Source organism: Ovis canadensis, chromosome 14, assembly GCF_042477335.2.
Source record: "Ovis canadensis isolate MfBH-ARS-UI-01 breed Bighorn chromosome 14, ARS-UI_OviCan_v2, whole genome shotgun sequence".
NCBI classification, from domain to species: Eukaryota; Metazoa; Chordata; class Mammalia; order Artiodactyla; family Bovidae; genus Ovis; species Ovis canadensis.
The window spans coordinates 44,589,965-44,612,977 of record NC_091258.1 but is presented as its reverse complement, the minus strand read 5'-3'; the positions used below and the strand labels follow the sequence as shown (position 1 = coordinate 44,612,977).

General features: G+C 37.6%; 1 non-coding gene across 1 annotated transcript; it reads left to right on the top strand.

The window, feature by feature from the left end:
- Positions 1-22,192: 22,192 nt before the first annotated feature.
- Positions 22,193-22,264, top strand: TRNAW-CCA (transfer RNA tryptophan (anticodon CCA)). Its single transcript has one exon. It is a non-coding gene; the product is annotated as a tRNA-Trp (tRNA).
- Positions 22,265-23,013: the final 749 nt, after the last annotated feature.

Here is a 23,013-nt window from a genome sequence, read left to right as displayed (position 1 = left end):
ATAGGCTAACAACGTGAAAAGTGTTGAAACTGAAACCGTTAGTCTCTCAGTCGTGTCTGACTCTTTGTGACTGATGCACTGTAGCTTGCCAGGCTCTTCTGTCCATGGAATTCTACAGGCAAGAATCCTGGAGTGGGTAGCCATGGTGGCTACAGAGAAATACTTTCTAATTGCAAGGATGGTTTTGGAGTGGGAGACAATAAATTGCCCCTATGAATGTTTAGATAATTCAATTGCTGCTGCTGCTGCTAAGTCGCTTCAGTCGTGTCTGACTCTGTGCGACCCCAGAGACGGCAGCCCATGAGGCTCCCCCGTCCCTGGGATTCTCCAGGCAAGAACACTGAAGTGGGTTGCCATTTCCTTCTCCAATGCATGAAAGTGAAAAGTGAAAGTGAAGTCACTCAGTTTTGTCTGACTCTTCGTGACCCCACGGACTGCAGCCTACCAGGCTCCTCCATCCATGGGATTTTCCAGGCAAGAGTCCTGGAGTGGGGTGCCATCGCCTTCTCTGAGATAATTCAATTAGGAAAGTCATTTAAGGAGAAGCTGACAATGAGGTCTGCTTTGGTTGCCCTTAATCTTCTGTCTATGGATTTGCTGTCAGGATTTAGTGGCTTTTAATGAATTGGAAACCCTTTGCATGTTACCTCACCCCGGAAGTATTCTAAGAGTCAAAGCTACTGACATATTTGCCACACATGCTAGTCCAGTGTTGCAAGTTAAGATGCCCTGGGATAGACAAGAAGGAGTTGCTTCCTTTGAAAAGATGGTGATAGTGGTTTGGCTCTTCCAGTTCCATTCATTTCCATCCTGTACCCAAACACACTGGAAGGGGGCCCTGAGAGCTAGTAAGAAGGCCTTTTGTTGGAGAGGGATGTTAGGGAGCAAATAAGGCCCACTCTGGGTGGGATCTCACCAAAGTCTTGTTTTGAAATAGTGATTTCATATTTAGTGACCCTTTGAATCTCCCTTGTGATGAAAGAGATTTTAGCATACTGATATATGGGGTAGTCATTGTGGCTTATACGTGATTTAACATGAATTTTATGCTAACTAAAACAGTCTGCTTGCAGCCTATTAAACATACATTGTATACTTACTTTAATTATTAAAGAAACGGTGTGTAATCAGAAGTAAAGAATGTCCATGTTAAAAATAAAGACTAAATGCCTCCCTTTGGGATGCCAATGCTGGTGATCTTTCGATGATAAGACTCCCTTTCCAGATGCCAAGGTCAATTATGTACATGCTAATGTGTTGTTTATTTGTTTGTTTTTAAACTTTAAAGCAAAATATCTGTGACTTGTTTGATGTTAACCTTGCTTCTCCAGAGCAGTTCCTCAACGTTATCTGAGATGCTCTCTCCCAGGCTATAGTCCTTAGTTTCACTCAAATAAAATTATTTTCTATTTCTATTGTAGATTTTTGTATTGATTATTTTTGTTGACACTGGCTTAGACTGAACTAGAGGTCAGCTGCTCAGAACAGAAATATGGGAAGTAAGCATCAAACGGCCTTTTGTGTAGCCCATCAGAGTATTTCCCATAGTATCACATAAGCTCAAAAAAGAGGAACTGAAAATATAAGCCATACCCATATCTACATCTTGCACAGCCATTGGAAGGTAGTAAGACTCAATAAATGCTTATTGAATTGATAGTATTGGCAGCTCATTCACTTTATTTTAATTAAATTTCTTTCTCAGGTGTAAAGTGGCTTTTCATTGAGCAGATTTCAGATAGAAGTTTTTAGACACAGACAATGCAGCCACAAAATGAACTCAAATCCTGTTTGGTTTGATGAGTACATTTTATTATCTGCCATTTGCTAGCAATTAGATACCAAAACTCTGAAGCTTCTGTAAACACAAGGGGGATTAAAGTACAGCAAGCTCACCAACTACTTGTGATGCTTTTCAAGGAGATTTAGATGAACTCTTTTGTTTTGTATTGTTTGTTTTGCTTTATTGTAAAAGATTCTCTAGAGCATATCTGTTCTCTCAGAGGAACTAGGTGAAAATGGCATTTGAGTATTTAAGAAAAGAGCCTCAGGACATATAAATAGACTCATTTAGCCAAAGAATCAGCTTCAGAATATGTTCTTGCTTATAGCCCACTTTAATCGCCTTCCCAATAGGTCTCCACTTCAGCTTAGCGGGTGAATCCTGGAAGCTCATATGTGTTTTGTCGCAGCTGTGGGTGAAATATTATGTAATTAAATTTTACATTACATCAGTCCAACTGAATAATAAAATGTCATCTGGTTAATTCTTGTTTCCAAATTTGCTTTATAACCAACTCAGACAAAATATTACATGTGATTCATACCACAAATTGTTATGTAGGCATGTACTAGCATATTTATGGTATTATACTGCATGCCAAATGATGCACTAAATTCAAATATGGACATGCTAATTTCCCTTGTGTTGACAATATGAAGTTCTAAGCATTATTCTGTAATCAGAACACAACCAGTTCACTGAAGCCATAAAGTGGACTTCTCCCAAATCTCCTTGCTTCCTTCCTTATTCAAAGAAGTAAACTCATTAATTCTTCAAAGTGTCAGTAGACAAAGGAATTTCACACACACACACACACACAGATACATAAACACTTTAATGCATTGCATATTTCTCAGTTCAATCACAGAACTGAGGATGCAGGGATATTTTGAAACAAATATTACTTATCTGACTGTAAATATTTTTGATGGGTCTACGTCAAAATCGTTAGAAAAATAATACAGGTAAACAAATGACTTGGGTATAGAAAATGATTGGAGTTTGATATGGTATTTTATCAGGCTGTCTGAAACCAGAAAAAAAAAATCGAGATAACAGGGTTTTAAAGGTATTTCAGTGTATCATGAAAAACAACAAAAACCTGCATTTAATTTTATCTTTTTTCCAGACTTTAAAAATGATCTGGAAGAGAATAATGACACTGATTGTGTTACATTAGGTTGTGTAGGCGTTGGACTCTTTCCTGTATAACTATTACCTAATTGATTATCACCAAACCAATTGTGATCAGCTTAATTTTAAATTTAATTTTTTCCTGTTTTCAACATTAAAAAACAAAACAAAACTGAAATCAGTCCAAGTATCAACATTATGATGTAGGTATAACTATCAAGTAGATTCCAAGTTGAAATATAAGTAACAACTTCAGTGGCAGTGGACTGTGTACTGAGGATATGATAAAAACATGCATCAAAGTTATTTAAATTAAATATGTGGATTTATCAGTGCCAAACAAGCAAACTATCAGCTTATTTATTTAGCAGACACAGAGAACCATTGTCAGCTTCAATATTCATTGCTTGACTATGCTTAAAAACAATGGCACTAGGGATAGTAGCCAAGGGGTATTTTGGGAGAATTTTAGCTACCCTTTAGAATTCCAGTCTACTGTCAATAGGGTGCCCCTGGGGTGAATGATGCTTTTCTCATAATTCTGTCAGTGCTGATCCCCCCAATACATGTAAGATAAGCAAATAATCCAGTGAAAACAGAGTTTCCTATGCAAATGTACAACTAAGAAATATCTCTAATGCACATATTGACAACTCTAAGTCCCTCCTATATAGAAATTTTAGATTCTTCCATTTTAATGGAAGAATTTTAATGAACTACTAAAAATGGCATCACCGACTCGATGGACATGAGTTTGGGTAAACTCCAGGAGTTGGTGATGGACGAGGAGGCCTGGGGTGCTGCGATTCATGGAGCCGCAAAGAGTCGGACATGACTGAGCAACTGAACTGAACTGAACTTAATCAGGGCAAGACAGACTTATTTGTTTTCATTTATTTGAAATAATATCATTGGAAATCAATCCACTTATCAAAGGAATTGTACACATATATAAATTTTAAAAAAGTTTAACATCTGTGCACCATGTTATGTAAGCTGTGCACCATGTTATGTAAGCTCTGCACCTAAACACACACATACATACTTTCACAATAACAAACCCAACAACATCAGCAGCAACAGATTTCTACCACACTAGAATACATCATTTTGTTCATTTACATAAGTTTGGAAGTTTGAAGAGGGCTTTTGTTATTTATATGTATTCATTCAAATTCATTCATTCAGTGAACATTGTTTGAGCACAAAGCATGTCCCAGGCATTGTTTTAGTTACCAGGGATACAACTGTGAAAAATAAATAAATAAATAAAATAAAATGACATGATTCATATATCTTCTTGCACACTTCACATGAAGGGTCAGGGTGTGGGTTAGAACAATTGATAATTACACTTTTAGGCAATATGGTAAGAAGTAATATGAAGAAAAGTCAGGGTGCAAGAAAAGCTCCTAGAAGGAGACACCTAACACTGATGAGCAGTAATAAAGTTTTCTGAACTAGTTATCCTTATTTGCCTCCCAAATACCTTCTATGTCCTGCTTTGCTCTGTCTTCCTCTATGGTCTCCAAGGGCGATATCTCCTGAATTCCCATGCTCTCTAACTTCTGTTGGATTTGACCAATAGGAGGCAGCCCCCAGCAGAAAATTAAAAAAAAACAAAAACAAAAAAAACAAAAAAAGGAAAGTTCAGGGATTATGCTTTGGCTTCCTTTCCAGCTTTACTCTGTATCCAGATGGATTAATTCTCCTAAAAATACAGTTAAATGACTTACTTCCAAACTCCATTTTACACCATGTTCTAAGTAGCTCAGACATTTCCTTTATCCCAATCTAGGAAGAGTAACAGCTTCCATCAGTCATTAGTCTTTGTGTGACTCATTATCACTTGTTGGTTGCTATAACCCTGACTACAACTTTATAAATAATTCCTAAATTATATTGTTTCTAGTTAAGTCATTCCACGTGTGCTATAATTTCCTGCTAGGACCTAGATTGAGAGATTTTTCATAGGTATATTACAACAACTAAGGATGTTTGTAGTTGTTGGTGGTTTGGTCTCTAAATCATTTTCATCACTTGCAACCTAGTGGACTGTAGACTTCTAGGCTCTGTCCATGGAATTTTTCAGTCAGAAATTCTGGAGTATGTTGCCATTCCCTTATCCAGGGGATCTTCCCAACCCAGGGGTCAAACCTTGGTCTCCTGCATTGCAGATTCACTATCTGAGCCATTTGGAAGCCCAACTCAATTTTAGATATTTCACCTACAGTTTCCCCAGAGAATAGCAAAGATCATAGAGAAAGCAAAGAAATTCCAGGAAAACATCTACTTTGGCTTCATTGACTATGCTAAAGCCTTTGACTGTGTGGATCACAACAAACTGTTGAAAATTCTTCAAGAGATGGGAATACCAGACCACCTTACCTGTGTCTTGAGAAACCTATATACAGGTACAGAAGCAACAGTTAGAACCAAACATGAAACAACAGACTAGTTTAAAATTCAGAAAGGAGTTTGTCAAGGTTAGATATTGTTACCCTGCCTATTTATCTCATATCCAGAATACATCACTGGAAATGCTGGGCTAGATCAATCTGATGCTGGAATCAAGATTGCCGGGAGAAATAGCAACAACCTCAGATATGCAGATAATACCACTCTAATGGCAAAAAAACAAAGAGGAACTAAAGAGCTTCTTGATGAAGATAAAAGAGGAAAGTGAAAAAGCTGGTTTAAAACTCAACATCCAAAAAACAAAGATCCTGCCTCTGGTCCCATCAATTCGTGGCAAATAGATGGGGAAACAATGGGAACAGTGCCAGAGTTTATTTTGGGGCTCCAAAATCACTGTGGATGGTGACAGAAGCCATGAAATTAAAAAATGCTTGCTCCTTAAAAGAAAATCTATGACAATTCTAGAGAGCGATTTAAAAAGTGGAGACATCACTTTGCCACCAAAAGTCTGTTTATTCAAAGTTATGGTTTTTCCAGTAATCATGTATAGATGTGAGAGTTGAACCCTAAAGAAGGCTGAGCCAAAAGAATTGATGGTTTTAAATTGTGGTGCCGAAGAAAACTTTTGAGAGTCCCTTGGACAGAGATCAAACCAGCCATTCCTAAAGGAAATCAACCCTGAATGTTCATTGGAAGGACGGATGCTGAAGCTGAAGTTCCAATACTTTGGCCACCTGATGTGAAGAGCTGACTCATTGGAAAAGGCCCTGATGCTGGGAAAGATTGAGGGAAAGAGGAGAAGGGGGTAACAGAGGATTAGGTGATTGGATGGCATCATCAACAAAATGGATATGAGTTTGAGCAAACCCTGGGAGATTGTGAAGGTCAGGGAAGCCTGGTGTGCTGCAGTCCATGGGGTTGCAAAATGTTGGACATTACTTAGTGACTAAGCAACAGTTTACACTGTGAGCTTTTTGTATTGGTCTTTCTAAAGCTCAGTCTTCTCATCCATAAAACCATAAGATCTAAAAAGTCATGAAAAAAAAACTTGGACTTTGTCCACAATGCAGTGAGAAGCTACTTTGTTAAGTAAAGGTATGTCTGTTTGCCATATGACTTCAAAAACCTTTGCTTGAATTTGTAGTAGGGAAAGAATAATGGATATTAACACTAAGATCCAGGAGACTGATATTTTTATGTTTTTGTTCTTCATTTTTAGCCAGTGTCATTTTATAAGGGCACTAAGAAAGGATCCAAGAGTTAATGTTGCTTATACAGGTCAGGGAAATGGTTTTCATATGAATTCCAATTCTTATTTTCAGTTTCTTTCACTGCAATGATGAGTCAATCTATCTGGAAAATGGAAACATGTTTAAAAACAGAGATGGGTGTAGTTTATATATTAATCAAGGACTTGGGAAGTCTGGATTGAGATGTCCTGGGAATTGTGGGCCAATTAGTAACATGAATCCAGCAGTCATGTATGGATGTGAGAGTTCGACTATAAAGAAAGCTGAGTGCAGAAGAATTGATGCGTTTGGACCGAAGTGTTTGAGAAGACTCTTGAGAGCCCCTTGGGCTGCAAGGAGATCCAACCAGTCCATCCTAAAGGAAATCAGTCCTGGGTGTTCATTGGAAGGACTGATGTTGAAGCTGAAACTCCAATATTTTGGTCACCTGATGTGAAGAGCTGACTCATTTGAAAAGACCTTGATTCTGGGAAAGATTAAGGGGAGGAGGAGAAGGGAACAACAGAGGATGAGATGGTTGGATGGTATCACCAACTCAATGGACATGAGTTTGGGTAAACTCCGGGAGTTGGTGATGGACAGGGAGGCCTGGTGTGCTGCAGTTCATGGGGTCTCAAAGAGTCGGACATGACTAAGCAACTGACCTGATACTGATAGTAACATGAGAAAATTGTAAACACTTGGTATAGATTACATTTCATATGACAAGAACCAGGAATCTAAAACATATCCGGTGGATCTGAGGGGACAGCGTTTTATCCTAAAGGTTGAAAATAAAAATATTAAATATATTAAAAAGAGCACAGCTAACTTAAATACAGATAAAGCTATCTAGTGAAGGACGCACCATTTGAAGTTGTAGAAAGTATATAAAATGTGTATACTTGTAAGAACTTGAACTTTTGTGGAAAATAGTATATAAACTAAGATTGAGACTATAATGTTTTAAGTATAGAATAACAAACATACTGTGGGGAGTATCTTGAATGTAAATTAGTTTAAAAGAAACAAAGAAATGCTACATTAGTATTAAATACAAAGGAGTTGAAATAATGTTAATTTATTAAGTTAGTTAAGAATATGATCCATAAAAACATTTTGATGAAATGTAAATCTGGATCTTGACAATTATTGCCTGTATGACCATGAACAAATTAATCTTTCAGATCTCAAGTTTCCTCAATGGCTGAAATAGGGCCTCAGCCTCATATCCTGAGGATTAAATACATATATTAATTTAGATGAATTTTACAGACCCAGACTCTCAAATGCTATCATTATTGCTGTTAAAGATGAAGAGTTCATAAAGTTGAAGATAGTAAGTCTTAGGTAAATATAATTTAAAGCTGATCATTAAAAGCATGCTAATACATAAGAAATATTATGATAATGTTAAACAAAAGGCTAAATAATATAGTATTAGTTATCACTGTCTTCTCTTCCTTTGTATAGCTTTCCACTGTCCAACTAAGTATCTTAAGTTAAGGATTAGTGATTTAAGGTAGACTTTTATAATATAATTAGTATCATTGTATACCTTCTTTTGAACATTTTTAAGTAAAAAATTTACTACCTCCCAAATGATATTTCATACACATCTATGGATGTGAGAGCTGGACTGTGAAGAAGGCTGAGCTCCGAAGAATTGATGCTTTTGAACTGTGGTGTTGGAGAAAACTCTTGAGAGTCCCTTGGACTGCAAGGAGATCCAACCAGTCCATTCTGAAGGAGATCAGCCCTGGGATTTCTTTGGAGGGAATGATGCTAAAGCTGAAACTCCAATACTTTGGCCACCTCATGCGAAGAGTTGACTCATTGGAAAAGACTCTGATGCTGGGAGGGATTGGGGGCAGGAGGAGAAGGGGATGACAGAGGATGAGATGGCTGGATGGCATCACGGACTCGATGGACGTGAGTCTGAGTGAACTCCAGGAGTTGGTGATGGACAGGGAGGCCTGGAGTGTTTCGATTCATGGGGTCACAAAGAGTCAGACATGACTGAGTGACTGAACTGAACTGAACTGAACACATGTATGTATAATTATAAAAATCATATATTGGTTATATAGAGTAATTATGGCTCATATATAATATAAAACAATAAAAATCATCAAAAAAATTGCTGCAAATATTTCAGGGTTGGAAAACTCCACAAAATTAGCCTTGTATAAATCAGAAGTGAATTTTTTACTTTATCCATCCATGTAATTTTAGTGGCCCTTCTACCATATAGTTTTCAATAAATTTTGTTCTCAGAGTAAATGGTCATATGTGATTTGGAAATATTTATAAGTGTTTAAACAGACAGCGTTAGTTTATAATCCTATCTTCACATTAATTTATGGATTGGTTCAAGTTGTATATTTTCAATGATGGAGTTGATCCTTTTGCAAATCGAAATAATCGCACACCTAAAACGGTATCTTTCACTTAAATACTCCAATTAAACCAATTCAATTGCTATATGGTGGCAATTTTAATTATGTTCTTATTTTTAATGAACTAATTACCTGCTAAGCATTGCCATGAAAATTTTTCAGTATTCTCCAACAGTAATTCTTTTTTTTTTTTTAAGTGTAGAGAGGCCTAGCAACTGTAAAAGAAGATGAACATTTGAGCCAATAACTTCTTTCCACAGTAGATGAGACGATAGGTGAAGTACCTCCTGACTCTGCCTTCATTTGTGATGTTCAATGAATATGGATTAGCGATTAACCATGGCTACACTCAAAGCTAAGATAAATTACAGGAATAAATTCAGGGTGGATGTGTGGTGTGCAGTCTGTATTGATCAGCTTGCAGAAAATGACCTCGAAATTACTTTCAACTTTATGTGGCTAGAGATAGTTCTTTCACTAGTATTTTCTCCAGTTACATAGGAGCTGTCATTAGAGATGTTGGGAAATTGCTAAGGAAGCAGTTGGTGTAGGATAGGCTTCAGAAGAGTCATATTTATTTTAAATTCAAAGAAAATTAAACCCATGTTCATGATCTCATAGAATTATGATGTTATTAATAGCTCAGTCATTCCTAATATTTCCTTAGATTGTCATTGTTGTTTAGTCATTAGTTATTCAACCATGAACACTTTGGGGACAGGTGCTGTATTTTGGATCTCTACATATTCAATATCTGGTTTTCAATAGTGAGTAATGAATATTTGTTAAATTGAACAAGGAAGCCAAAAAATTTCTAGAGCATTGGAAAATACAGAACATGTTGTCATTCAATACATTTGATATTTTTCTCCATTATCCTACGTATCAAGATTTTTCAGATGAAGAAACTTACATATAGAAATACTTACAAGCTATAAAGCAGGAGAACAGCCAGCCTTTTTCTATTTTCAAATGTTTCTCATAGAAAATCAAAATGTAATGAACTTTTAAATATTGTTAACATCAACCATTCTTTGGGCAGAGGAAACTAAAGGAGAACCAGTTTTAATTATTTCATTCAAGAGACATGTTATTTAGTAACATATTTGGATTTAATGTTAATAATAACATTACTTGTCTTTAAATAATAAGAATCTCAATGTATATTGAATTTAAGCTAATATTCAAGCTCCTTATCAGGCCAATAAGTTTCTATATACTCTGGAAACCCTCTAACTTAAATGTGAGCCTTTCTCTCCTTCCTTCACTTTATTCTAGGTTTCCAATTTTCCTCTCAATTTTCAAATTTATTTTTGGTATCAAACACTTGGTACATATTCTGTATTCATCTTGGAATTTCATGTCCCTCTTGTCCTATAAACCTTTCACTGATTTTCTTTTATTGTTACACTCTTACCAGTTCTTCCCAACTAAACCTATATCAGTAGCCTTCTCTAATTAACCTCCATCAGGTATTATTTTGTTTACTAACATCATGGCATTCATTTCTCCCTTTCTAATTCTATTATTAATGGTTGACATGTGCATTGATATTCTCAGGAAACATTATGTTCTATGATGTCAGAGGTGATCTTTGTTTGACTAATTGCTCTATATAAATTACCTAAGATAGTGCTCAGTACATATTAAGCATTAATAAACATCACCTCCGTTAATGAGTAAATGAACAAACAAATCATTGTCTTAGAGACTCAGCCACCACACTGTTATAAAGATGCCTGAGGACTGCTCTGAATCTGCTCAGGACATACAGGTCATTACAGTGACAGAGGTATGAATCCAGCTTCTAATGGTCAACTATATTCTGTGCATCACTCAGAGTGTCTTTACTGACCAGCAAATGCCTAATATTTACAAAATAGAAATGATCTTTAGATAGTCTCCTCCATAGGCTTATTTTTAAAGTGTCATGAAAAATTAAGCTCTGATATAAGAAAGCTTTTATATTTTTCTTTTAAGAACTTATTAGTCTTCCCTATAAATGAGTGCTAGATGTAACTTGCTTATACAGATTTGTATTAGTCAATTGATAAAAGAAAGTTACCACTCTTAAAAAGGTGCTAAAATTAATTTCTACTAGTTTATTAAGAGTTATGTATTCCCTATGTGTAACACCCTTTTAGAAAATAAAATGCGTGTCATGCTTGGGTAAGACTGCTCAGGGCAAAGTATTCTCAGAAGATTCCCCAGGGACCCAGAAAGAAGCCCAGACTCTTTTCTTCCCCAGCACTATGAGCATGGTATAAAGAGGATCAAGGGGCCATTGGCTGAATGTTGGCAGTTGCTTAACATTCCAAATGCAGCAAAGAAGAAAAATCTGTGTATGTTTGTACCATGATGTATAATGCAAATTAATGACAGAGTTTATAGAAGAGAGCAAAGCGTGAGGAAATCTTTGAAAGATTCTTTTTTTAAAAGATTCATCTTCCAAGACAGTTAGAATGGTGCATGTCTTATGGTACATTGATGAGAATATGTTTATTTCAGTAAAGGAAAACAGGACTCATTTTGAAATATGAATTTAATAAATACTTACTGAGTTGATGCATATATCTAAGACTGTTTTAACTAATAAAGTATTTGCCCATCTTTTGATCTATCTGCTCACTCATTCATCCATTCATCTACTTATTTAGTTATGTAACATACTTTTGAGAAAAAAATTTATTTTCAAGTACTGAATCAGATGACATAAATACTATGTAAAGCTAAAACGACGTTGTTCCTACCTCTATGGGGGTATTTTCAAGTAACAGCTCACGTTGTAAACTAGAAATATATATTAATTCCATTTTTTTTCACATTCTATCCTTCAGAAAACTACCTTTCTCCAATTCCATATGGGGCTAATTGAGCTGAAAATCTTAGCAAATTCTTTTTATCTCTGAGACAAGATAGTCCATGATATAGGATCTGGTAAAATATACTCTTTATTCCCTTGGTTTTAAATAGTTAATTTGAGTACTATTTAAGGGCAATTGCATAACTGAGGCCAAATCAAGCAGAGAAAGAATCTTCTTAGAAGCTGATCTACAGTAACTGCATAAATAAGCTCTATTTTTACAATGCAATTTCCAAGACTGGCGAGTATGACGTATAGGGCTGTGACATTCTTTTTAATGGCTATATGTGAAAAGCTTGTTTTCTGTGTAAAACAGACAGAGCTAAGCAGAAAAGAAGACAGAGAGAAGCCTTGTCCCTTTCTGACCCAGTGCCAAACTGTGGTATGAAGGAAGCTGCAACTCTCTTTTTGAATATGTGAACTACCTTGGCATTCTTCCCAGAAAGCAAAAGTATCTTGGATGAAATCAACCACTTAGATATTTCTTGATTATAATGATGAATTTCAGAATAAAGGGGAAGATTACAAATACTCATGCATTTTTTAAAAATATAGTGAATTGGAGATGAACAAGAAACAAAATTCAATGTAGTCCTTGATTTCTCCTTAAACTAAGACCCAGAAAATACAGAATATCAAAAGCTCTAAATGTTTGAATATACCCAAATGAGGAAGAATATCAAAACAAATGCATTTATTCTGTGATAGTTGAGACACCTTACCAGTTTTTCTCCATCAGTACTGTAATTGGTTAGTCTAGGTACTGTCAGCTCTTATTGTCACCATAATATTCATATCCCTGAGCATCACTGACCTCTTAAACAGGAATGTTAATCTCTCTTGTACCTGGCTGACGGGAAGGTTGAAGGAATCAAATAACAGGTTTGTGTGATGTCTGATTTTCTTGTAAGTGGTTCCCCATGACTCATAAGTGGTAGTTAAAACAATTAAGCTTCCCTAAAAACTGGTAAAGGAAAAATTACCAACATCTCAAAATTTACTTTTTTCTTATGGAACTATTATTTTTATTTTCCAGTATCTCATTGGTATTTAGATTTTCAGACTTACTTTAACTTTCTGCTAAATGATTCAAGAGCAGCACATTACTATTGGACACTATTACAAACTGTTCAGAGGTAATAACACAAAAATGGTGCCATAGTATCTCACATACCTCCAGGTGATCTGTCTCCATTTGGTGCTTAAAGATTCCAGAAGCATAAACACTTGGTAATAAAAGCACTAAATTTGCATAAAAGTTCAGTTCAAATTCTGTCAAAATTGGTCTTTAACACTTTGACTTCTTTTAGAATTGAAGGACTGTCTCAGTCTTAGACACATGCTCCAGTCCTAGAAATGGCTAACATGAGCCTTGTGATTTTTCCTTTAAGAACAGGCAACAAATAGTACTAACAGAACACATGATTTTTTTTTTTTTTACTTATTACAGTTAGTGTTTATCATAGAGAGTAAGTTTGGTTCAGTTGCTCAGTCGTGTCCAACTCTTTGCAACCCCATGGACTGCAGCATGCCAGGCTTCATTGTCCATCAACAAATCCCAGAGCTTCCTCAATCTCATGTCCATCAAGTCAGTGATGCCATCCAACCAACTCATCCTCTGTTGTCCCCTTCTCCTTCTGCATTCACTTTTTCCCAGCATCAGGGTATTTTCAAATGAGTCAGTTCTTCACATCAAGTGGCCAAAGTATTGGAGTTTCAGCTTCAGCATCAATCCTTCCAATGCATATTCAGGACTGATTTCCTTTAGGATGGACTGGGTGGATCTCCTTGCAGTCCAAGGGACTCTCAAGAGTCTTCTCCAACACCACAGTTCAAAAGCATCAATTCTTCGGCGATCAGCTTTCTTTATATTCCAACTCACACTGGAAAAACCGTAGCTCTGACTAGATGAACCTTTGTTTGCAAAGTAATGTCTATACTTTTTAATATGCTGTCTAGGTTTGTTATAGCTTTTCCTCCAAGAAGCAAGTGTCTTTAAATTTCATGGCTGCAGTTACCACCTGCAGTGATTTTGGAGCCCAAGAAAATAAAACCTCTCACTGTTTCCCCATCTATTTGCCATGAAGTGATGGGACCAGATGCCATGATCTTAGTTTTCTGAATGTTGAGCTTTAAACCAGCTTTTTCACTCTCCTCTTTCACTCTCATCCAGAGGCTCTTCAGTGATTCTTAAGTTTCTGTCATAAAGGTAGTGTCATCTGCGTATCAGAGGTTGTTAAATTTCTCCCACCAATCTTGATTCCAGCTTGTGCTTCATCCAGCCTGGCATTTTGCATGATGTACTTGGCATGTAAGTTAAATAAGCAGGGTGACATTATACAGCCTTGATGTATTCCTTTCCCAATTTGGAACCAGTCTGTTTTTCCATGTCCAGTTCTAACTGTTGCTTCTTGACATTCATACAGATCTCTCAGGAAGCAGGTAAGATGGTCTGGTATTTCCATCTCTTGAAGAATTTTCCACAATTTGTTGTGATCCACACAAAGGCTTTAGTGTAATCAGTAAAGCAGATGTGGATGCTTTTCTGGATTCTCTTGCTTTTTCTATGATCCAACGGATGTTGGCAATTTGATCTCTGGATCCTCTGCCTTTTCTAAATCCAGCTTGAACATCTGGAATTTCACGGTTCATGCACTGTCAAAGCTTGGCTTGCAGAATTTTGACCATTACTTTGCTAGAATGTGAGATGAGTGCAATTGTGTGGTACTTTGAACTTCTTTGATATTGGCCTTCTTTGGGATTGGAATGAAAAGTGACTCTTTCCAGTCCTGTGGCCGCTGCTGAGTTTTCCAGATTTGCTGGCATGTTGAATGTAGCTCTTTCACAGCATCATCTTTTAGGATTTGAAATAGCTCAGCTAGAATTCCATTGCCTCCACTTGCTTTGTTCATACTGATGCTTCCTAAGGCCCACTTGACTTCACATTCCAGGATGTCTCGCTCTAGGTGAATGATCACACCATCATGGTCATCTGGGTCATGAAGGTCTCTTTTGTATAGTTCTGTGTATTCTTGCCACCTCTTCTTAATATCTTCTGCTTCTGTTAGGTCCATACCATTTCTGTCCTTTATTGTGCCCATCTTTGCATGAAATATTCCCTTCGTGTCTCTAATTATCCTGAAGAGATCTCTCGTATTTCCGATTCTATTGTGTCTCTATTTCTTTGCATTGATCACTGAGGAAGGCTTTCTTATCTCTCCTTGCTATTCTTTGGAATCTGCATTCAATTGGGTATATCTTTCCTTTTCTCCTTTGCTTTTTGCTTCTTGTCTTTTCTCAGCTATTTGTAAGGCCTCCTCAGACAACCATTTTGCCCTTTTGCCTTTCTTTTTCTTGGGGATGGTCTTGATCCCTGCCTATTGTACAATGTCAAAAACCTCTGCCCATGGTTCTTCAGACACTCTATCAGATCTAATCCCCTGAATCTATTTGTCACTTCCACTGTATAACTGTAAGTGATTTAAGTCGTACCTGAATGGTCTAGTGGTATTTCCTACTTTCTTCAATTTAAGTCTGAATTTGGCAATAAGGATTTCATGGTCTGAGCCACAGTCAGATCCTGTCCTTTTTTTTTTTTTTTTTTTCCTGACTGTTTAAAGCTTCTCCATCTTTGGCCACAAAGAATATTATCAATCTGATTTCACTACTGACCATCTGGTGATGTCATGTGTAGTCTCTTCTTGTGTTGTTGGAAGAGGGTGTTTGCTATGTATGACCTGTGCATTCTCTTGGCAAACCTCTGTTAGCCTTTGCCCTGCTTCATTTTGTACTCCAAGGCCAAATTTGCCTGTTATTCCAGGTATCTCTTGATGTCTACTTTTGCATTCCAGTCCCCCATGATGAATAGGACATCTGTTTTGGGTGTTAGTTCTAGAAGGTATTGTAGTTCTTTATAGAACCATTCAGCTTCAGCTTTATCACCATTACTGGTTGGGGCATAGACTTAGATTGCTGTGATATTGAATGGTTTGCCTTGGAAATGAACAGAGATCATTCTATCATTTTTGAGATTGCACCCAAGTACTGCATTTTTGACTTTTTTGTTGACTATGATGACTACTTCATTCCTCTAAGGTATTCTTGCCCACCATATTAGATATAATGGTCATCTGAATTAAATTTACCCATTCCAGTCCATTTTATTTCACCAATTCCTAAAATGTTGATGTTCACTCTTGCCATCTCCTGCTTGACTACTTCTAATTTACCTTGATTGATGGACCTAACATTCCAGGTTCCTATGCAATATTGCTCTTTACAGCATCAGACTTTATTTCATCACCAGTCACATCCACAACTGGGCATTGTTTTTGCTTTGGCTCCATCTCTTCGTTCTTTCTGGAGTTATTTCTCTATTCTTCTCTGGTAGCAGATTGAACACCTACCAGCTTGGGGAGTTCATCTTTCAGTGTCAATGTTTTTTGCCTTTACATTCTGTTCATGGGTTTCTCAAGGGAAGAATAGTGAAGTGGTTTGCCATTCTCTTCTCCGGTGGGCCATGTTTTGTCTGAAACTTCCACTATGACCAGTTCATCTTGGGTGGCCCTACATAGCATGGCTTATAGTTTCATTGAGTTAGACAAGGCTGTGGTGCATGGGAACAGTTTGATTAGTTTTCAATGACTCTAGTTTGGCTCCAGGGGACCTTCTGAAGGAGGTGGACATTATCTTCATTACCTCCACCATAGTTTGGTCTCCAGTCAAATAATTGGGTGAGAACACAGCCCCACCCATCAAGAGAAAATTGGATTAAATATTTACTGAGGATGGCCCTGCCCATCAGAACAAGACCCAGTTTCCCCCATGGTCAGTCTCTCCCATCAGGAAGCTTCCATAAGCCTCTTATCCTTATCCTTCAGAGATCTGACTGTATGAGAGTGACAATCACAGACAGACAGTAAATGTGGATTTAAATCTAAACACAATGAGTAATTATTTTGGCAAAGTGTCATCTATTGTTGGACAATTAGATTGCTTTCATCTTGGTAATTGTGAATAATGCTATGTACTTCTGTTGCTAAAACATCTACATCTTTATTGACTACCCCAAAGCCTTTGACTGTGTGGAACACAAGAAACTGTGGAAAATTCTTAAAGAGATGGGAATGCTAGATCACCTTACCTGCCTCTTGAGAAATTTGTATTCTGGTCAAGAAGCAACAGTTAGAATGGGACATGGATCAATGGACTGGTTCCAAATTGGGAAAGGAGAATATCAAGGCTATATATTGTCACCCTTCTTATTTAACTTCTATGCAGATTACATTATGTGAAATTCCATGCTGGATGAAGCACAAGCTGGAATCAAGATTCCTGGGAGAAATATCAATAACCTCAATTTGCAGATGACACCACACTTAATGGCAGAAAGTGAAGAAGAACTAAAGAGCCTCTTGATGAAATTGAAAGAGCAGGGTGAAAAAGTTGGCTTAAAGCTCAACATTCAGAAAACTAAGATCATAGCATCTGGTCCCAACACTTCATGGTAAATAGATGGGAAAACAATGGAAACAGTGAGAGACTTTTATTTTCTTGGGCTCCAAAATCACTGCAGATGGTGACTGCAGCTATGAAGTTAAAAGACACTTGCTCCTTGGAAGAAAAGCTATGATGAAACCTAGACAGCATATTAAAAAGCAGAGACATTACTTTGCAAACAGGGGTCTGTCTAGTCAGAGCTATGGTTTTTCCAGTAGTCATTAATGTATGGATGTGAAAGTTGGACTATAAAGAAAGCTGAACGCTGAAGAATTGATGCTTTTGAACTGTGGTGTTGGAGAAGACTCTTGAGAGTCCCTTGGACTGCAAGGAGATCCAACCAGTCCATTCTAAAGGAGATCAGTCCTGAATATTCATTGGAAGGACTGATGCTGAAGTTGAAGCTCTGATAGTTTGGCCACTTGATGCAAAGAACTGACTCATTTGAAAATACCCTGATGCTGGGAAAGATTGACTGAAGGAGGAGAAGGGGATGACCGAGGATGAGATGGTTGGATGGCATCGCCGACTCGATGGACATGAGTTTGAGCAAGCTCTGGGAGTTAGTGATGCACAGGGAAGCCTTGCGTGCCACAGTCCATGAGATCACAAGGAGTCAGACACGACTGAATGATTGAGCTGAACTGAACTGCTATGTATATTGAGATCCACATATCTTTTTGAACTAGTGTTTTTGTTTTTTTTTCAGATATACACCTAAGAATGGAATTTCTCAGTCATATAGTAGTTCTATTTTTAGTTTTCTGAGCCACCTTCATACTTCTTAATACAGTGGCTGCATCAATTTACATTCCCACCAACAGTGAATAAGGGTTCACTTTTCTCCACATTCTTGCCAACATTTGTTATGCTTGATCTTTTGGGCAGATGTCAGGTGATATCTCATTGTGTTTTTTATTTGCAATTTTAGCTTATCTGATGATAAATTAAATAGATGAAAACATGTGCTAACAGTATTGGGCACATTATCATCCACTTATTGTCCATTTGTGTATCTTCTTCTGGAAAATATCTGTTCCAGATCTTTGTCCATTTTTAATTTTTCATTCAACTTTTTATTACTTAGTTGTGAGAGTATTTAATATATTCTGTATGTAAATCCTTTGTCATATTTAGGGATTGTGAATATATTTCTCCCATTTATGTCTTTTCTTTCCATTTTCCTTATGACATGTTTGATGAGCAGAAGTTTTAAGATTTGATCAAGTCCAGTGTAATTTTTTAGTTTATAGAGTTCTTTATGTCCCAGCTAAAGAATGTTTGCCTAGCTCAAATTCATAGTGTTAGTTATTCTTCTACTTATTGTACTAGAAGCTTTATAGTTTTAGCTTTTAATTTTTCATATATAATGTGAGTAGGGATCACGTTTCACTGTTAAAAACCCCAATTTTCAATACAGTTTTATGTCTCCGTGGATCTGACATAAGAACTCCTAAGTTATGCAACTATATTTGTTAATGAAGAACATTATTCTGCCAATATTTGATTTAGGATATTGTCCTCTCTTTTGAAAATAAATAACTTACATTTCTAGACAGGATCCCTGTCATTAGCTAAGGCAGACATGAAGGGCTGGCTGACTCTTACCACTTCTATTGCAGAGTCATTAGAGAAACTCAGCTCCCTGCTGGGATCCACAGCAAAGGAAAGGAGAGGGTAGAAGAGGAGTGGCAAATATAGCCACACCTCTATCACTTTTGTCCTTTCTTGCTGATATTTGATGGGAGGAGGATGCTCCATTTCCTTCAGACTTGCCAATGCTTACATGGGTCAGCTTTCCATGCCACAAATATCACTATCCTGGCAGTGAAAACAGAGCATCATCTGCTACCATCATGTAGTGATGGGGGTTCTGCTGTCTGCTCAGCCTCACTGCCACCGTCTCAAAAGAAGGATTGGGATGCAACCAGCTGCTCTTGGTGGGCAAGGAATGGAAGATCAGATCCATACTTGGTCCTACTGATATCACTGGGTTGGGGAAAAGAAACATTGCTGTGATTTTCTGAAGGTTGAGGTAGGGTGGGGTGAAAAACTCTTCACGTGGTCCAAGTGCAGGTTTTCCACTGGTATTTGATGGCCATTGAGCATGTATTGCAACAATAACCACAAAAGGAAGGCCTTCATTTTAGCCCCCACTTTTTCCCATTGTAAGGCTTGGGCCAAAAAAAAAAAAAGTATTTTATTTAGAGTTTTCTCGATCCTGATCTTACTGTGGTTCCTAGTAGGGTCCACAGTGTGGTTCCTACTGATCCTGTTAGTGGTTCAGGCTTAGAGTCTTCTGCAACCCCCTCTGTGGGTCATAAAATAGCCACAGTAAACCTGGGGGATTCACTGAAGTGTACAGGTCAAGGTTCAGTTTCTTCAGGCGACCAAACAACCTTCTTTCCACCTTTCAGAGTTTGTCTCCTCATGGCTTTTGTTATTCCCAGGGTTCTTTGGTTGCAAAGGAGAAGACATAAGAATGTAACTGTTCCATCCTGGTGAATCCAGAGGTTACCTTACCTTTTGTGATGATTTCGTTTGGAAAGAGTTCTGAAGTGTATACTGCTAGATATGGTTGCAGCTTTTCTTGTTACTTGTTAAATTTCTCAGGTATCCTCTGAGGTAGTTTTATCCAGGGTCATAGATTAGAAAATAGACACAGTGAGTTTAATTTCATCCACTTTGTTCATGCAACTACTAAGTAGTGGAATTTAGATTTGAACCTATGTGTGTCTAACATATATCCTATAACCTTCTAATGGAAGCAGTGGTGTTAAGCTGTAGTGGAAAGTGCAGGATGTTTAAGTATACTTTGAAGAAGCCTCCTTTTAGGGGAGGAAAAAAAAACAGTTTGAAGGGGTGGGTGTCCAGTGTTCCCTATTTTTGTGTCATCTACAGGCTTAATGAGACCTACCTATGGTATGTAGTGATGCTTCTATACTGTCTCCTAGGAAGATTAATAATTATTGCTTTGCTTGCAATCTTTAATTAGTAAAGCTATTAGATTGCAGAAAGTACCTCCTGTCATATTGATGACTGTTCATAACATTCATAATGTCATCAAAGACATTATCTTTAGTGGCACGTCCCTCACCTACCTATTCACTTCAATCCTAAAGCAAAATTTTATATATAAAGTTGTTATCATTGTGCTTGCTATGTGTGCATTCTAAGTCACTTCAGCCATGTCTGACTCTTCGTGGCCCTGTGGGCTTTAGCCCACCAGGTTCCTCTGTCCATGGAATTCTCTAGGCAAGAATACTGGAATGTTGTTATGCGCTTCTCCAGGGGATCTTCCTGACTCAGGGATCAAACCCGACTCTCCTGTATTGCAGGTGGATTTTTTACCAACTAAGCCACCAGAGGAGGTGTGTGTATGTGTGTGTGAGTGTGTAGAATTCAATTGTTAGTTCCTTTCCTTCATAAATAAATTTTTCAGAGAAAGTAGAGAGGAAAAGCAGTTCTTCCCTTAATCTGACACTTTATATATATATATATATATATATATATATATATATATATATATATATATACATACATATATACACACACACATACTTGGATATCCCATATTTTATACTAGGACATCTCCATATTTTAAATATATACATAAATCTATAGAACCTCATTAACTGCCAGTTTAATAAGCTGTAACAGAAATTCAGGCCTCAAATTTCTTTGCTCTTTAAGTAAATAGTCAATGTCCCCCATTACATTGGCTTATATAGAATTTATCACTGCTATATTATTTGGCTTCATTTTTAAATGGGGAATCTCATCTCTGGTACTTGACTAATATTTCTGTTTTTATTCATCATTCTGCTGCTGCTGCTGCTAAGTCACTTCAGTCATGTCCGACTCTGTGTGACCCCATAGATGGCAGCCCACCAGGCTCACCCATCCCTGGGGTTCTCCAGGCAAGAACACTGAGGATAAACACAAAACAAAGAGAAAATATTCCCTGGTGAAAGAGGTGTTGATCTCTCAATACTCCTGTTTAGGTCACCTTGGAAGTTTCAAGTAAGGAAACAAAGGCACAATGTGATCCATGAAGATATTTTTTTCCTTCAGGTTTAAGGCATGCAACATATAAAGGAAATTGCTTGAGTTGGTATAATCCATTCTAAGAAGCTATGTTGTTCAGTCTGAGACGAGCATGTGGAATTCCCACGTTATTCCATTACAACTGTGTGGCAGATTTCCGTAAAATCAAATAGGGAGAGAGAATGCCGTTTATTTTCTTATGTAACTTTTAAGTAAGTGTTTACAATTATAAAGGTAGAGTCAACATCCATGGTTAAAACTTTAGCGAATTTCCTCACACAAAGTAATAGCAGTGTTATTTGTACAAATAAGAAGAGTAAAGTGAGAAGAAAGAGAAGCACTGTTACTACTTTTATACTCACTAATCAAGCATCCTTTGCACTGAGTCGTGCTGGCTCTTTATCATTTTTTTGTGTGTGTCATTCCTTCCCACACCCATCCCTAAATCAATCAAGTTTATCAAAATGCCTAACTTATACATAAGGTAGCTGAGGCTTGGGGAAGTTTAGTAACTTGGCCAAGGACATATATATAATTCCAGGTGGCAAAAGTAGAATTAGATTCAGGTAACCTAAAGGCAAGCATCCCAGGTAGCTCAGTGGTAAAGAATTTGCCTGCCAAACAGGAGACTCAGGAGATGCAAATTCAATCCCTGGGGTGAAAGAGCCCATGGGGCTGCAGTCTATGAGATCACAAAGAGCTGGACATGACTGAGCAGCTGAGCCCACAGGCACACACAAGCTAAAGGCAGAACTTAGGCTCCTGGGGAGTCTGGTGTGTATATTTCCATACAGTGAATTGTAATAACTAGTACCCATTATCCCTGGTGGCTCAGAGGTTAAAGCGTCTGCCTCCAATGCGGGAGACCTGGGTTCGATCCCTGGGTAGGGAAGATCCCCTGGAGAAGGAAATGGCAACCCACTCCAGTACTCTTGCCTGGAGAATCCCCTGGACGGAGGAGCCTGGTGACTACAGTCCACGGGGTTGCAAAGAGTCGCACACGACTGAGCGACTTCACCTTCACCTTCACCTTCATTATCATTACAGTCACAAAACTTAGAGTAATGGTTTCAAGTGTATTGGTATCTATGTACGTGATGTGTGTGTGTGTATTTGTTATGTCCAAGCATGATGTAGGCATTAGGTCTACGGAAGGCTCCAGGAAGTTTATATGTGTGCATTTATAGTAGTCTTTAATTTTTTTGAAACACAATGCATGTACCTCTTTCTTCATCAAGACAAACCTTTACTGATAGATTAATATACACACAAAGACAATTTGTCAAGAAGAAGACATTAATTCAGGGTAACAGTCATCTGTTAGGATATTTTGCTTAAATGCAAACAAAGCCAGCGGAGCACTGCAGCACTTCTGTCACTCCAGATCCCCTGCCCACCCTTCTGCAGTCTGTTCTGTGCCTCCCCCAGCCACTCACTTTACCCCACTAGGTACAGAGTTTATCAGCGGGACTCCTTTGCACTCTGGCTTCCCATTGGCTTCAGTCTGTTGGGAGCCATGGCAGAAGATTAAGGGAGAGAAGAAGAAAGTGAGATCACAATATTTATTCCTTTCTGAAAGAATCACTTCTGACTTGTGGTTTCTGAATTAAATGAAAGCTTCTCCCAAGTTTGCCCTTAATA